General features: G+C 36.0%; 2 long non-coding RNA genes across 2 annotated transcripts; one reads left to right on the forward strand and one right to left on the reverse strand.

Moving 5' to 3' along the window:
• Positions 1-411: 411 nt before the first annotated feature.
• On the forward strand, positions 412-16,458 carry LOC122117791. The gene is made up of 3 exons (XR_006149236.1): positions 412-422; positions 10,717-10,721; positions 16,174-16,458. It is a non-coding gene; the product is annotated as an uncharacterized LOC122117791 (long non-coding RNA).
• Positions 10,070-17,932, reverse strand: LOC122117790. Its single transcript, XR_006149235.1, has 2 exons — positions 17,257-17,932; positions 10,070-10,453 (listed from the first exon to the last, which is right to left on the reverse strand). It is a non-coding gene; the product is annotated as an uncharacterized LOC122117790 (long non-coding RNA).
• Positions 17,933-18,055: the final 123 nt, after the last annotated feature.

The raw sequence follows: 18,055 nt of genomic DNA on the forward strand, positions 1-18,055 counted from the left end.
ACTACTTACAGATTATTTAAAACAGAAAGCCATTGATTAGCCTATAACTTGCCTGTGATTCTCTTTAGTAGTTTCATAGTTTCAGATATTTTTCATTTTAATTTTATGGTCAAAGTGATGTACAAAGGGGTTACAGTTACTTATGTAACACAGTAGACACATTTCTTGTCGAACTTGTTTACACCCCTTTCCCCTCCCACCTCTGCCAAGTTGTACAGTTATTCCCAACATTGTCTTGTGATTATCGCTGTTAAGGTCTTTAATCTGTTTTGGTTTTTATACAGGGTTAAAGATAGCAGTTTAGTTCCATGTAGTTATGTAATAATCTGGTGGCTATAACTGATGGGGTTTATTTCTAGGTTCTCTATTTTATGTCATTGGTGCATACACACACACACACACACACATTTTGTTACAGTATAGTGATTTTATTCTGGATCCTCTGTAGTATAACTTGAAATGAGGTATTTGGAAAGCTCTAGTTTTGTTTACTCAGGATTGCTTGGCTATTTAGGACCTTTTATGTTTCTATACGAATTACAGAATATTTTTCTATCTCTGTCAAGAATTTCATTATGATTCCTGTGTGGCCTACACTGAACTGTAGATCACCTTCAGAAACAGTTATTTTGCAATATTAATTTTGCTATTTGATGAATAGGTGAAGACTTTGCATCTCGTTATGCTGTCTTCAATGTTTTACAGTTTACTTTGGGAAGGTCTCTGACATCCTTGGCTAACTAAGTCTGTTCCTAGGTCTTCTTTGAGGCTATTCTGAATGGAATGATTTTCCTCATTCGTTTCTCAGCATATTACTAGTATATAGAAAAGCATCTGATTTTTGTAAGTTGATTTTGTATCATATAAAATTGCTACACGTATTTGCCAGTTCTATAAGCTTCCTCCGCCCCAAACAGAAGCTCAAACCCATACGCCTGAGCTTATGGTGCTTTCCACCATGGTTTCAAAGCAGGATCCTAAGAACTCAGCCTCCCGAATAGCTAGGATTACAGGCATGTAATTCTGGTTATGATTTTTAAATATAGAATTACATATGCAAATAAGAAGAGTTTGACTACTTCATTTTTCCCATTTCTATCCCTTTTCCTTCTTTGTCTTTTCCTGTACAGTCTTAAGAATTCAATCAAGAGGAGTGGACAGTCTTATCTTGATCCTGATGGTTGAGGAAATGATTTAAAAAATTACCTTTAAGTTATTGTACAGAGGAGTTGCCAATGCCATTTATGAATGCAGCATCTTGATCAATGTCACCCCTTTCTCACCTGCCCCTCCCAACTCCCTGTCCCTTTTATCTGAATTGTAGGTTATGTATTGACATTTTTGCAATTTAACAAAGCTGTTTATGTGTCAATGCATCTTGATCTGTGTCACCACTTCAACATCTCCATCCCCCTTTGAACAACTCTTTACCTTATAATTTCTCAATTCTGTGTTATAAACAATGAATTCTTTCACATTCAGTGTAATGTTGGTTATATGTTTGTCATATATAGTTTTTATTATGTTGAGGTATGACATTTTTGTTGAGTTCTATGAATTTTTATTTGTTGTTTTATCTCTTATGGATGCAGTACAATTTATGATGGTTTAAAATACAGAAAATAAAACTTATCGATTGCATAGATGGCCATTTTTTTGTGGATTTAATGACAAAGATTTCAGTACACTCCCAAATGCTAAGATTTGTTTTTAAAGAAAAGTAAATGGTATAAAATTAGAAGAAAATAGTCACTCTTTAAAAAAGAAGTTGGTTAGGGTTGTTATGCATGTAGAGCCAGACAGTTTTAATATTTTTTATTTTTTTAGATTTTAAAAATGTTAATGATGCTATATTTTCAGTTTCTTTGGGATTTTTTTTTGTTTTTGGTCGGTTGTGGGGCCTGAACTCTGGGCCTGGGCACAGTCCCTCAGCTCTCTAGCTCAAGGCTAGTGATCTACTCCTTGAGCCACAGTGCCACTTCTTTTTCTGCTTATGTGTTACTGAGGAATCAAACCCAGGGCCTCATGCATGCGAGGCAAGCACTCTACCACTGAGCCACCTTCCCAGTCCTGGGAATATTTTTATCATGAGACACTGAAAATTTTCAAAGGCCTTCCCAACATCGGTTCAGATGATCATGTGATTTTTGTCCTTGACTATATTTACATGCTGTATTACGTCTATTGATCTGTGTATGTTGAACTGTCCTATCCTTATAATGAAACCAACTTGATCAGAGTGTATGGTATTTCTGATGTGTTCGTCAATCAATTTGTATTTTATTTTTGTCTATGTTCATCAGGAAAATTAATATCTTTCCTTCCCTCTCCCTCCCTCCTTGCCCTTTTCTCTTTTTCCTTTCCTTTCCTCTCCTTTCCTTCCCTTCCCTTTCTTTTCCTTTCTCTTTCCCTTCCCTTTCTTTTCCTTTCTCTTTCCCTTTCCTTCTTCTGTTCTATCTTTATATGCTTTTGGAATAAGGGTAATACTAGCTTCATAGAATGAAGCTGGTACCATTCTTTCCCTTGGAGGAATAAAACTATATGTAGGGAGAAGAATCCGTGCAAGGGAAATAAGGAGAAAAATGGCCTAGTATGGCAGGAGGGAAAATGATGGTGTGAGAAAAAGTTGGAAAGACAAGAAGAACCCATGTCACGGGAGACTTAAAGGCCATGATATGCTTTCTTCCATTTGATTTCAAAAAAATTGTTAAATATGACTTTTTATCAGTGAAGAAAATGAAGCCCCAAGAATTTAATTCAATTTAATTCAATCTAATATTATAATTTCTACAAAGATCAAGAAAGCCTAGCCTTGCAGAGATACCTTTCATCGGTAAATAATTTCAAATTGCCACCAAGTATGTGGATTGATGGAACCTAGAAAATTCCAAAATTGGGCTGGGAAGGTGGCTCAGTAGTAAAGCGCTTGCCTCGCATGCATGAGGCCCTGGGTTCGATTCCTCAGCACCACATAAGCAGAAAAAGCCAGAAGTGGCGCTGTGGCTCAAGTGGTAGAGCGCTAGCCTTGAGCTGAAGAGCTGAGGGACAGCGCCCAGGCCCAGAGTTCAGGCCCCACGACCGGACCCCCCAAAAAAAAACAAAAAAAAATTCCAAAATTGTTGAAAATGAGAATCCTGGAAAAGTCTTTCAAAAGGACTGCCTTTGGAACCATGAAATAGGGATAGAATCATATAAAAATTTCTCCCTCAAAGTGGTAATTAACGTTAGTTAATACCGGTTAGGAAAACTGAAAATGGGCCAGGATCTTGTCTTTACCAACCAGCAGGCAAGACCTTGGTGAATGGTCAAGTGATAGGTGAATTCATCTCAGTCACTACTATGCTGGCAAATTAGAAAACATCTAAGATGTATTATCTCACTCAATTTCTGTTCCATATCCCTTGCTCTCTTTCACAATATTTCTCAGTATCTTTTTTTTTTGACTATGGACTTTGATTGACTAAGAGCATACATGAAGGCATTAGAAGTTCAATTTAAAAATGTTTTGTAAAATTTTTTTTGGGGGGGGAAAATTACCCAATTATAAAACCACTCACCAATTTCCCTTAAGCTTTATGTCACTGTATGAATAGCAATATTTATTGTCCTGACCTTTTTGCTTCTATTTGTTGAATGAGCTGAGCTAAGGAGGAGACAATAAAGTCAGTTTATTTTTTTCTTTCTCTCACAGCTGCCCTGCAGCCATTCTACCATATATCTCTTCTCTGTCCTTTCAGACTAGTTCCTTTGCTTTCCTGGCTTTTGCTGGAAATAGAATTGTGTTATTTCTAAATATTAAAATATATCTGAGACAGCGTTTGATTTCTCATCCAATTTTATGCGGATCTCTTACCCAGTGTAAGGGAAGAATTCTACCAATTAACAGCAGGAAACATGACAGAGCCCAGTTCTTCTTTACAAAATACTATTCTCTGCTTGTTCTTTACCCCATTTTCTTCTTCTAGGCAACATTGGATTTTGAGAGGGAAAGGATGAAGAAACAGAGAAATGTTTTATCCATTGAGAGTGCTATTACTACCAGGTACTGATATGTTCTGTGGACATTCTGATGTTTAATGGGTTCTTCAGAGTTCTCATGCTAAGAATGTTTCTGTCCTCAAATATGTACTACTTCACTTGATGAAAGCTCTGCTCCAAAAACAGAGTTCTTACAGCCTTAGTCCCTTACTGTCTTTCATTGTCTCAAGATGGGTCTGGCATACCCTCTTTTAAATATGGAGATACAATTTACCATTGTCTTCAGTCACATTTCCAAACAGGAAAATCCCACTTGACATTCTATTACACTTACACATCCAGAAGGCTAACCTCTCTTGTATCTCAGCTGATACTCATCTCTTCTACACGATGACTACACCTCTCATTCCTTCTTACCATAGTTACCTTTTTTCTTTCAAATACAGGACATAGCAGGATCATATCCTCGTTCTGTTCTTTGTTTTTTGAAAAGCCTCCATAATGATTTCCATAGCTCTTACACTTTCCCATTGCATAGAGTTCTTTTCCTTGCACATACTCTTTTCTTTTTCTTTTTTTTTAATGATAGCCATTCTGGGAAGGTAAGATAAAATCCCAGTCTTGTTTTGATTTGCCTTACCTTTGTGTCTGAACAGTTCCCCATGCATTTAGTAGCCATTTGTACTTCATCATTTGAGAGCTGTCAGTTCAACTCACTTGCCTATTTATTAATTGGGCCACATGTTCTTTTGGTGTTTAAGTACTATACTATAGACCTTTATATATTCTGAATATTAATCCTTTGATGCATGAATAGCCTACAAAGATTTTTTTTTCCCATTTGAGGGTTGTCTCTTCATACTGATTTCCTCTGATTTGCAAAAGCTTTTAAATTTGATGAAAACCCATTTGTCAATTCTTGCTCTTACATTCTAAGCAATTGGGAGTTTCATTCAGAATATCATTGCCTATGCTTAACCCCTTTGCTTGTTTTTCTTGGTTTCAAAGTTTCTGATTTTATATTATGATCTTTGAGTCATTTTGATCTTCCTATAGGATAAGAGATGAGTCTAGTTCCAATTCTAGACACATGGAGAGATGTTTTCCAAGTATTATTTTCTCCAACTTATGTATTTGGTTCCTGCATCAAAAGTGACCTCACTTTAGCTACATTGGTTTACTTCTGCATTTTCTATTCTATTCCAAGTGACATTTTGTACTTGGTTCAACAGACATAACTATTGTGAACCATTATTTTAGCAAAAAAATACAAAATTTGAGCAGATTTTTAAAATTTGTGATCTGCTAATGCCTGATGGTATATTTTGGTTTTGATGTTTCTTATCATCTCACGATCAATATTATCCAAGTTAAACAATAAACCTTTCAAAATGGGTCACTTTCACCAGATATTTTCCCAAACACTGGTGGTCTCAAACCAGTTTGCTCTTTTACCCTCTAAAGAGCCTACCCATCATACTTCTAAGACTTTTCTCCTTGTATTCCCCATCTAACACTGAGTCTGAGAAAGTAAGGAAACATTACAATCTGAGCCCAAGAATATGGATAGGATCTGGTTGTATGACAAATATTAAGTGACTTTATAGTAATATTCTTGTTTCATTGCTTAGTCTCATTTTTCCTAGTTACAACTGCCAATTTTCCACAGCCATAGATTGTACTGTCTATTCAGTTTAAATTTTTTGCCTGCTTTCTCACACCATGTAATGGTTACTACCAACAAGGCCATATTTTGCTGACACAGCTTGATTCAGGGACATTTTGATGTAAATCACTGACTACCATGTTTTACCCAGATATACTTTCTTCCTTCCATGAGCCTCACCTTATGTTGACCCACTTTCTCCGAGACACTTAGGGAAGGACTGCAGATCAGCATAAAGGAAAAGAAAAATTTAGATATAGGAGATATTAGGCTCTATGATGGAATCATGATCAAAGATATAGGAAATATCCAGGATAAGGTAAAATCTAGAGATGATAAGAGTTATGAAAATGCAAAACATTGGTTGAAAAATATGTTCTTATTTGAGTCACCAGTACAAAAAAAATTTATTCTTTTCCTAGTAGACATGTAGTTTATAGTATCTTTCAGACTTTTATTAAAGTTATGTTTCCACATATGACTGCACTGCATTCCAATCAATCTCACCCTTCAGGTTCCCCATCCCCCACCCAATAACATCCCTAACAGGGTACCTTATTTTGTTTCCATAGTTGAAAATAATCTGTTTTGACATCCTCCTTATCCTCCCCAACTCCCACCTGCAGACTCTTTTCCTCTTCCTTCCCCAACCCCCTTTTAATCAACAGATTTCATTCAGTTTCTCTGTGGCTGTCATTGGTTTTTGAATGCTATCTTCTCTTATTCAGGTCCATACATATGTATTGAGTGTTTACTATGCATTATCTTATTCTTGCTGTTAGAGTGATAGAGGTGAGTAAAACTTGAGAAAAAAATTCTTATTGACAGATCACAAAGGCAAGTGGGTAGACAGGTAGGTTATTAAATATGATATGAAAAAATCCTTCCAGTTATCATTGGAGCATCATAGTAAGTTATTGGCTGAATCATGGGTCATCTATTTTTTGCCTAAGGATTTCCTCATCCCAGAGCAAGGATCAGACAACATTTTCTTACCTGTGCTATGAAAAAGGTGCAGGTTTGATCCTGGGAAATTTCTAGTTCAGATTCTCAAGCTCAATTTGCATAGAAATAAAGTAGATTTAATGTAGACAAAAATCAGTTGTATCACAGTGAGTTCTAGTGCCTATACCTAATCCACCATCTTAGTTTTCTTATGCAGAGCCAATTTTCACCTTTGTAGCCATGACATTCTTGTGAGGGAAACCAGACAGCATAAGTGACATACTTTCTGGCTTCCAGCAAAGTGAACCAGCAGAGCTGGTTCAAGTTTTGGGTTTAGTGTCTTCCTGATCAGGAGCTATATTCATTTAGGATGTGTCTATCTATGACAATTTTGCACAGTTGTAAAGTTTGCCTCATTGACAGGGTTCTGTCACTTTAAATTACTTTAAGTATACTTAATTAGACTCAAAGGCATGGGCATATGGGGCCCTATTAAAACAAACTGTTCAGATTCCTACATATTCCTTTACACTTGTGCAGTATGCCACAGTTTACAAAATTCTCTCACACATGCATCAATTCCTTGACTCACCTGGGAGGTAAATATCATTTCATGGTGCTTTGGTTTGTTTCTGTTGTTAATCTTTTAGTTTCAATCTTGGTCCATCTGCAGTGGCTAACCTAAATATTACTCAACATATGTCAGGAATGTAAGTTGTTATATGCTGAAGAAAAGTTGGTTAGTAAAGGAATATAGCTTTAATCAAAATAGGAAAATACATTTTATTTCTATTTAGTAAAAATGTACTATTTAAATAGTGGGTTAATGTTGAAGACAGAAGCTGGTTCTGAGGAACAGCAGAAGTATACTCAATTTTGAGTTCAGAACAGTAGACATCAACTGATTCTGTGGAAATCTTCTTGAGTTTAAAAAGACTATAAATCTGCACTATAATTTTAAGTTGCTTTAGTCTATTCTTAATTATACAATTTCTAGAGCCTATTAAAGAAAGGAAATGGTCTCTGTAGACTCATTTTATCAGGTCTGAAGTCCCCTCATTCTTTATCATGTGCTTGAAAAGTTCTCCAAATTGCATAAGAAATAACTCTAAAATATGACTCATTGCAATTAACACTGTAATATTGCGGCCACCATTAAAAAATCTTATTAACATTTATTAACTTCTAGCATTGAGATCTTTTTTAACTCTGAGAAAAAGATTCAAAATGCCTATTACATCTCTTTAAAAAGTTAACAATGTGCCCTTTCCTCAAAGGATGATATGTCTATTCCAAATGATGCCATATAAAAACACAACAGAGCTTTTAATTGGGTAAAAAATTGGTGCTTCAGAGAATTTGGGGGATCTTTTTCATTCAATGGCAAGAAAATTGTTATTCCAACAATTAAATTCATACAGAAAATAGCTTAACTGAGGAAAGTTAAAGATTTGTTTTGAAAATAGCTGCTGCATATGAACTATAGTTTTGGCACTTGGTCTGCTATAGTTTGGTATTTACATTTCAAGATTATTTTATTAAAGATTCTGATACCTGAAAAATAAAGCAATACTGTGTGTGGGGGGGGGGGGGTGGCAGCAATACTATGTATGTGCTTGTGTATGAGAGAGCAAAACTGTGTTTCTGTCTGGAAAGTGAGAGGAAGGATTACTTCAAAATCATTTGCTTTAAATACATTTAATTATACACTATCACTAGCTTGATATATGCTGAGATTATTTATCCCTGGTTAGTATGCCTTGATTTACAAGCATACATACTTACCTTTTTGTTCTGGTCTGAAGGGTAATATTGGTGTGGTTTCTGTTTCTGTGATATTAAATGAGAGTACAAGGACCTATTTGGTTTAGCTATATGGCTCTCCATATTTTTTCTGGACTAGGGATTGTATTTATTTTTATAGACAGGCAAGTTAGCATTTGTCTTGGTTATTTTCAAGGTAGGATCATTCATTTTATTCTGAGGTGGGCATGGGCTGAAACTTATTTTTCTTCCCCATGTCATTGGGAATGACACATAGATGCTAGTGTACCCAGCCATTGCTCTTTCCCTGCAGCTGATAACAGCTGCTTAGACCTGGATAAGACAAAGACTATGGTACCTAGCCATGGGTTGTGATGGAGTCTTGTGAACTGCATTTTCCTAGAATGGATTTGAATCATGATTCCCTAATCTCTACATCCCATGTAGTTGAGCCATTGTGCCAGCTTGGCTTATCTTATTTTGAAGACTAGGTTTTCCATTGGCAACATTCTCTATGAAAAATGAAAAGAGGCAACTTCTTCACGGATCAGAGTGATAGTACTACTCTTCTTCCATATCTGATAAGGCAAAATATTACTCATTCTTTAAGCTAAAATTGTATTTCTCAGAATTGTATATGGCTTTCTTGAGTTATTGTGGGGAATAGGATTTGTTAAAAGGAAAAAAAGCTATCAATGCTGTAATAAAGTCACATATAGAGACTGGAGAGATTGAGCACTTGAAATAAAACTAGGACAAATGTAGATGCTATTAAATATAAACACCAGAATTTGATGGAAAATGTGAAATATATTGTTTTATATTAATTACATGTTAATCTAAACTTCCAATAGATTATACTATTAAAATTTATTTCATGTTTCATTTTTCTTTTCTCAGTATGGCTTTTCAAAAAATTACAAAATAGCTCAAATTTCTGATTACTCATCAATAATGTTGAAAATATTGAGGACTTCAGAAACCATTTAATTTTGCATTTTTCTTTTGTGTGCTTGGCTCAAAACTGCTTTGAAAGTCTGAAACATACCTTTGCTGAAACATTGACCAGATGGACTCAGGTAAAAATAGAGATCATTCAAACAATGTTGGGAAGCTGAAACCCTGAGGTAGGAACTTGATGAGGGTGAAACATAGAAATTCATATGCTTTGATGATCATAATATCACATCCGAGAAAAGTGATTTGAGTAGAGATGTTTATGCAGTGCAGGAATTCTTGGAATAGAATTTACAGCATTATGTTCTAATATTTCAAAATTTACCTACTTGTCTTGAACAAGTGGCTCTTGAATACTTCCTTCCCTCTTTGACCTTTAGTGTCTAGCAAACACTCAATTGATAATACACACACACACACACACACACACAAGTTGTTGTTGTTGTTGGTGGTGGTTGTGTGTCTTGAACTCTAAATCTAGGCACTGTCCCTCAGCTCTTCAGTTCAAGATTAATGCTCTACTACTTGAAACACAGCACCACTTCCAGTTTTCTGGTGGTTTACTGGAGATAACACTCTCATGGATGTTCCTGCCAAGGCTGCCTTTGAACCACAATCCTTAGATCTCAACCTCCCAAGTAGCTAGGATTACAGGCATAAGCCATGGTGGATGGCTTCAGTTGATATGTTTGAGTACAATAACAATGGCATTTACCTGATTCCTTTATGTGGCTAAAAAAAATAACATAGGCATAAATATAGCTTTAAAGATTAAGATTTAATGAGGCTAGATACAAGACTAGAACCATAGAGTTTCAAAAAATCAGCCCAATTTAGCATATGACCATGCTTGATGGTCATAAATTGAACTAACTTGCAGAATGAATCCGCACAAACTGCAGCTGTGATACAATTCTACCAGTTCAGTTGAGATTGAAGGAAACAGTTGAAGAAATATAAGCAGTTGTAGATTTGAGAGTCATCAGGAAATGTTAGATACTTTAAAGAATTGACTGAAAGTTAAACAAGTTAATGTGACATTTCAAAAGGATTTTGAAATTCAATAGCTTTCTTTACCAGCTGATGTTTATTCTCTGGTTGTAAGGCAAATGTTGTATTTCTCCAAAGAAACAATGATTGACTCTAGAATAAATACACAGGATCAACATTAAGTATATTCTCTCCCTGACCCCTCCCCATCCTCTGAAACAGTGTGTGTGTGTGTGTGTGTGTGTGTGTGTGTGTGTGTGTGTGTAAACCATCTGGCTGGCTCTTTTTAAACATGATGTTCATCATCATCAAAAGGGTTTTGCAGAACAAAAGGTAGTTATGATGTCATTCTACAGAAAATAATATACATGGGTATAGGAAGAGAACATTTCCTTTTTCTTATCAAATCAGCAGAGTGTAGGTAAGAGATTTGCTATTATTTAAGTGAAAGTTTTGTTACTCAGTCTATTTCAAATGTATTTTAATAAGTGTGGATAATTAGGAAAACATGATAAAAATATGTAACATCTACCAAGATAGGCTTCAGGAACGTATTACTGTTAGAAATTAGGATATGAGGGCTGGGAATGTGGCTTAGTGTAGAGTGCTTGCCTAGCATGCACGAAGCCTTGGGTTGGATTTCTCAGTACCACATAAACAGAAAAAGATGGAAGTGGCGTTGTGGATCAAGTAGTAAAGTGCTTAGCCTTGAGCTGGAAAGCTCAGGGTCAGCACCCAGGCCGAGTTCAAGCCCCACAACCAAAAGGAAAAAAAAAAAAGAAAAAAAAAAAGAACTTAGGATATGGATTGTACATCTCTGCATTTGAAAAAAATTCACAAAAGTTTAATAATATCATTGCCCCCCCTACTTATGTGAATCAGTTTAACAAGTAAATTTGAAGAACATACTTTAAAGAATTATGTAACATTCAAATGAAGGAAGTCTTATAATTAATCTAATCAAAACTTGTTATTGATGTGGCTAGAAACAGCAGAAACATAATCTAAAATTTTAAGAACGTTGGAGGAAGGTAGAAGAAATTCAATGTTTTGCAGAATCTAGACCTCTGGAAAAACTGGAATGAGGAATGTGACATTCCCAAGAGGACCTCTCCAAATCACTGACTTCCTCTTTAAACATCTAGAAAATAATGAAACAGCTTTACATTTGCACCCAAGAGGACTCCCATCTTTTGTTTTTTTATTATACTGATGAGAAATCCTTATCTCATCTCCTTCATGTAGACCAATTTCCCAGTATTACTCTCACTAAATGTACACACTTAGAACTACCTATGCCTTGTGAAGAATTGACAAAAGCCATAGTTTGACTTGATGGGCTAGAGAAAGGGAAAGAATCCAACAAAAGAATCAGATTTTTTTGTTGTTGTTGGTCATGGGACCTGAATTCTGGGCCTGGGCATTGTCCCTCAGGTCTTCAGCTCAAGGCTAGTGCTTTACCATTTGAGCCACAGCACCACTTTTGGCTTTTTCTGACAATGTGGTGCTGAGGAAACAAACCCAGGGCCTTATACATGCAAGGCAAGCACTCTACCACTGAGCCACTTTCCCAGCCCAAGAATTAGAATGCTAAGTGGACCCATCGGAGTGATTTTGTGGAAAGCAATGGAGAAAATATTTTTATGGGAACAAAGATGAACACTAGCAAATGTTACAGAAGCAACCAAGTAGTTCAAAATGGCATTTGAGTGTTGTGTCTGGTACTAAAAGTCAAAGATGATTCACACAAAAAAATTTCTATAGAGGACACACTGGAATTGGATAAATCATAAATAGGTGAAAAAATTGGAGGTATGGATTCTCTTTAAGAAATCAGATCATGTATTTTAATGTTTTCGTTTCTTTCATGCATGTGTTTCTAACGCATTTATAAGATTATTTCTTTGTTGCTTTGTATGTCCCTCCCCAACAGTGTAACCCCCGCTTTCACTATATTTGATGTCAGTATAACATGTGGAGGAGATGGGGACAAACAAGTCGTTTAAGGATTCAGGTGGACCTGTTGCAACAATGAGAAGTACAAAACGTCATGTCAAAACCAGCTTTACAATGTCGGTGTGGGGGGGGGGAGGGGGGGTATGATTGGGTGGGGGGGAGGGGGGAGGCTGGGAAGGGAGGTGAAGGGTAAACAAAGGAGGAGGCTGCAATGCTTGGTAAGAAATGTATGCATTATCCTGCCCATGTAATTGTAACCCCTCTGTACAGTATGTTCTCAAATAAAATAAAATAAAATTAAAAAAAAAAAAAGAAATCAAATCATAGGGCTGGGAAGGTGGCTCAGTGGTAGAGCGCTTGCCTTGCATGCATGAGGCCCTGAGTTTGATTCCTCAGCACCACATAAGCAAAAAGAAAATAGCTGGAAGTAGCCCTGTGGCCCAAGTGGTAGAGCGCTAGCTTTGAGCTGAAGAGCTGAGGGACAGCGCCCAGGCCCAGAGTTCAGGCCCCATGACCGGAACCCCCACCCAAAAAAAAAAGAAAAAGAAAAAAATCAAATCATAAAAGAAATTAGAGAATGCATAGCATTCTGGTAAGCAAAAAGGTGTTACAGAGATATTTAGTTATTTTTGTTTGCTTTTAGTATATTTGTAGACCAAAGGAAAGATACGAGAGAAGGAATTACACAACTAGAGGAGGCAAACAAAATGAACGAAATCTTGGAGAAGACAGAAGCAAAAGAGAATGAGTTTTTCTGATTAGGATTAAGGAATAAATTTATAAATGCTGAGAGGAAGGTGAGGGGGGTGGGAATCACAGGGACTCAGATCTGTTTCTGTGTTTATAAAAGGAAAGATTACCAGATCCAAGTATCAAGTCCTTTCACCTATAAGTTATTGTTCCCTAAAAACATGCAACATGTACAATGTATTGGTCCTTAGGCCTTTTTCATTGGTTTTTAAAGAAACCTTTCCCTCCCTTTAAAAGGCTTTGAAAACTTGTAATTAGTAATGCATATTAATTGTACACATTAATGGGGTTTTTACTGTGATCTTTCCATCTCTGCACATATCTTGTCATTATTTTGTTCCCCTTCTCAACCATCCTCTTCCCTCCTGTCTCCCCTGACTTCCTTCCTACTGTCTCCTCATCCTTCCCTAGTAGTTCTACTATTTCCAAGTTTTCTTTTATTTTTAATTTCCAATTTCCAATAGGAAAGAAGAAGTGCAATGCTTGTCTTCTTTTTTTTTCATAGTTCTTTTTTTTTTTTTTGAGTCCGGTTGTGGGGCCTGAACTCTGGGCCTGAGCACTGTCCCTCAGCTCTTCAGCTCAAGGCTAGTGCTCTACCACTTGAGCCACAGCGCCACTTCCGGCTTTTTTTCTTTTTGCTTATGTGGTGCTGAGGAATCGAACCCAGGGCCTCAGGCATGCAAGGCAAGCACTCCACCACTGAGCCAACTTCCCAGCCCCTTTTCATAGTTCTTTAACTACCTTTGATCTATTATCTTACAAATAATTCATCTTTTTTCCTATTAAAAAAGGAGGAAATTTTATTACAAAAACTACATAGGTTGACCATTTAATAACAGAGAAGTATAGGAGGGTACATGTTTACTTCAGCCTCAGTAAATCAAAGAATGAAGTGGTTCTCTTTATCTTATCTTGTCTTCTTTATAATGGAAATTCTACAATGACTGTTTTTATATCTCTATTGATATGTTAGAATACTGCAGTAATTATAAAAACTGAACAGAAAAATAGCTATATTCACAGACTTTTAACCACTATTTGCCAAAGCATAGTAGAGGTGAAAAGGGAAGGGGGGAGAGGGAAAAGGAGGGGTAGAGAGAAGAGAGGTGGAAAGCAGAGGGGAGAGGAGATGTTATAATAACAGAACATGCCAGGATAAAGTCATGTAAAAGCTTAAAGCACTGAGTGTTAGCCTTGCTATATCCTGTAAAAACCTGAATCTGACTACTCAAAAATACCTTTTTTGTTTTTTCCAGTTATTTGAGTTAATAAATTCTTATACTTGAGTTAGGGCATTCTCATTGGCCACCAAAAGACACCCAACAAAGGACTAGAAGTATGGCTCAAGTGGCAGAGTGTTAGCCTGAGGTAAAAAATCTAAGGAAGAGCGTGAGGCTCAGAGTTCAAGCCCCACTACCAGCAATAAATAAATAAATGAATAAACAAAGATAGATAGATAGATAGATAGATAGATAGATAGATAGATAGATAGATAGATAGATAGATAGAGAAGAACTTATCAAGACTGAAAATCATTTGAGTTCAGCTGAAGAGCTGAAGGACAGCACCCAGGCCCACACACAGTTCACCAACAACACCGACAAAAAAAAAAAATAGAGAAACATCTATATTAAAATACCACAAGCAATTAATACTGAATTTCTATGCATTACAATGATTCTAACATGTAGGGATTAGGTTGCTAGGGTAAATACCAACGTTAACTCATATATATTTGTCCAGAGTTAAGTTGGAACATAAATTAGTATTACCTCAATGGTCATTAGAAATTCACATATCAGTGTTAACAGAAAAAAGGAGGAGTACATGGAAACACTTGGAAAAAATTATATTAAGTGAAGTAAGCCAGGCCCAAAGAAACATAGGTCCCATGGTTTCCCTTACTTGCAATAACTAGTATATGTCTGAGACAAGCAGAAAAAGATAAGTTGATGTTAGGTGAAATGAACCCTAAGATATGTATTCAAATGTTTTTTTTTTCTTTCATGCATTTGTTTCTAACGCATTTATAAGATTATTTCTTTGTTGCTTTGTATGTCCCTCCCCCACAGTATAACCCCTGTTTTCACTGTATTTGATGTCAGTATAATTTGTGGAGGGGAAGGGGGAAAACAAGTCGTTTAAATAAGGATACAGGTGGACCCGTTGCAACAATGAAAAGTACAAGTTGTCATGTCCAAAACGAACTTTACAACTTTGGTGGGGGGAGGGGGAATATGGAGGGGGCAGGGGGGGGAGGCTGGGAAGGGATGGGAAGGGGAAACAAAGGAGGAGGCTACAATGTTTGTTAAGAAATGTACTCATTATCTTGCCCATGTAATTGTAACCCCTCTGTACAGTATTTTCACAATAAAAAATAAATAAAAATTAAAAAAAAGAAGAGCCAGAATTTGTTTCTTTGTAAATGGTTAATCTTTAACCCTACAAAAACTAAAGAGCAATGTTTTTCAAATAATTCCAAGTAATTTTCAAACATATTAGTTAATCAAAGCAACTGTCCCACTGTATTCTTTAATAGACTGTTGGTTTTAGCATAATAAATATTTCAATAATATTAAAGTTATATAAATGCTAGACTCCTCAAAGAGAACTCAGAAACTAAGACATTATAAACAAAAAGTAAGTATACCAACTAAAAATTGTGTAGTTATTATTTTCTTAAACTAACAAACCTGATTAGAAGGTAGTTAGTGTAGCAATAGACAATCACTGCATAGTCACTATAATAGCTTTATTTTCTATGTGCACTGTTTGAATTTCTCAAAAACACTCTAGTCAAGCCTTTAAAACACTTACTTGTGCATTTTATTTACCCTGTAATAAAGCCTAATAACAAAAAGTAGCACATATACTTCTGCAAGAGACTTTTCAAAACTAATTTTGTATTGACTGAAGGACTTCTCTCATGCATATTACTTAAGATATTTTTTACACAAGAGCATTAAGCTCCATGGGGTTCAGTAAACCATAACCAGAAACTAATGGTTTAAAATGGTAGCAACACGTTCTCTTACTCTTCTAGAGGAAAGTATCCAACAACCCAGGTGTTTCTGAAGATTCTGACAGGACTCTGAGAAGACTCTTTCATGTTCCCTTAACTTCTGGTAGCTGCCAGTGTTACCTGATGGATGGCTATTAGCCTACAGCCTTATCTTTCCAAGAGCTCCCTCCATCTTCAGGTGCCATTATCCTATATCTCTGTATCTCTTTCATTTTTATAAGGAGACCAAGCAACAACAGAGTAAAGACAAGAATAACCTCATCTTAGCAATTTGAAATCAATGTGTTTCCACATACAGCTACATTCTGAAGTTCTGGGAAGTATATGACTTCTGGCGGAGATGCTGTCCAATCTATTTCCACTCAACAGTAAAGAAAAAGATTCCCGTGTTATACAGGATGCAAAAATGATTGAGGAAAAACCACTGTTGAAGACGGACTTTTATTCTTTTTCCTCTCTCTCTTTCTCTCTCCCTTTCTTGGAAGTACTGGGTTTTGAACTCAGGACTTTATGGTTGCTAGGGAAGCACTCACCAGTTTTATTAGTTTTTCAGATAGGTTTTTATTTTAGTTTAAAAATATCTTTAAAAATTGTACAAAGGGAAGTGACATTGTCCAAAAAAAATGTACTAATTACCTGACTTATGTAACTGTAACACCTCTGTACATAACCAGTACAATACCAATAAAAAAAGAAAAAGAATTGAACAAAGGGATTTCGACTCAATATACTATATGCATGGTGATCAGTATCACTTCTTCTATCATTCTCCCTCACACCTCCCAATCCCATCCATTACCTCAATTACCTAGTTTCATTTTTACATATACACACTGAATGTTATGACTGCATTTGCCCACCACTCCTCTCTCTCTCCATTTGTCATTTTTGTCTGAACTGGTTATGATCCTCCTGTGTAAACCTCCTATTCAGCTGGGATTACAGCAAACACCACCACACCAGCTTATTTGTTAAGTTGGGTTCTTACCAACTTTTTGCTCAGACTAGCCTCAAACCATGATCCTCAAAAATCTCCACTTCCTAAGTAGCTAAGATTGCAGATGTGTAGCACAACCTTGGTTTGTTGGCTCAGAAAGGACTCTTACTAACTCTTTGTCTTAAACCATCATATATTCCCAAACTCTATCTCCTGAAAGGTAAGTATTATAGACACGTGCCATTTGGCTTGGCATTTATTATCTAATCAGATACGCAGACCCGAACTTACCTTTGTAAATCTTTCCCATTCATAAACATAATATTCAGGGGGTTAACCTAAGTGCATGGCTTTGTTTGTAATTTGATTGCAGAATTTTCTAATTCTGATTTCATTATAGGAGTGTTCAGATTGAAATACAGGCTGTAAAGTAAAAGCAGCAAAAAAGCTTTAGAACTAAAGGTAAATATAACTGAATAGATAAAGTAAGTCTGAGGTAAATTCATAGATTTAATTCTCATCTATTTCACCAATATAGTTATACTGCAATTCATTCATCTGGATTCACTTATTTATAACTTGTAAGCATAAAGGAGAATATAAATTTTTCCTGCACTTGAAGTAATAGTTTATTGAAGAAATGATCACTCTAAATAGGATTTCAAGGACACGTATTTAAAGGAGTCTTTTTTTTTACATGTATCTTCTATCATCATACTTGCTTTCTATTCCATATACTTGAATTATTTTCTACTCATTTTTCTAGTGAAAATTCTCATACCTTGTTTTCAAACCCGATTTATTACAACAGATCAAGCCCACTAAACATTCTACTTAAATCACTAAAGGACCATAAACTGCTTCTTGGAATTTAACACTGTGTTAATTATATTGAATTTGGTGATCATTTAACTAACATCATTTTCTTTCACTTAACTACAAGCTCCATAGGACAGTCATTATGGGCCTTGTGCAGTACACTGGCATATATATATATATATATATATATTTTTTTTTTTTTTTTTTGATCAGTCATGAGGCTTGAACTCTGGGCTTGGGCGCTATCCCTGCGCTCTTCAGCTCAAGGAGA

This window comes from Dipodomys spectabilis, unplaced genomic scaffold, assembly GCF_019054845.1.
Source record: "Dipodomys spectabilis isolate Male_0828 unplaced genomic scaffold, ASM1905484v1 ptg000145l, whole genome shotgun sequence".
Taxonomy (NCBI): Eukaryota; Metazoa; Chordata; class Mammalia; order Rodentia; family Heteromyidae; genus Dipodomys; species Dipodomys spectabilis.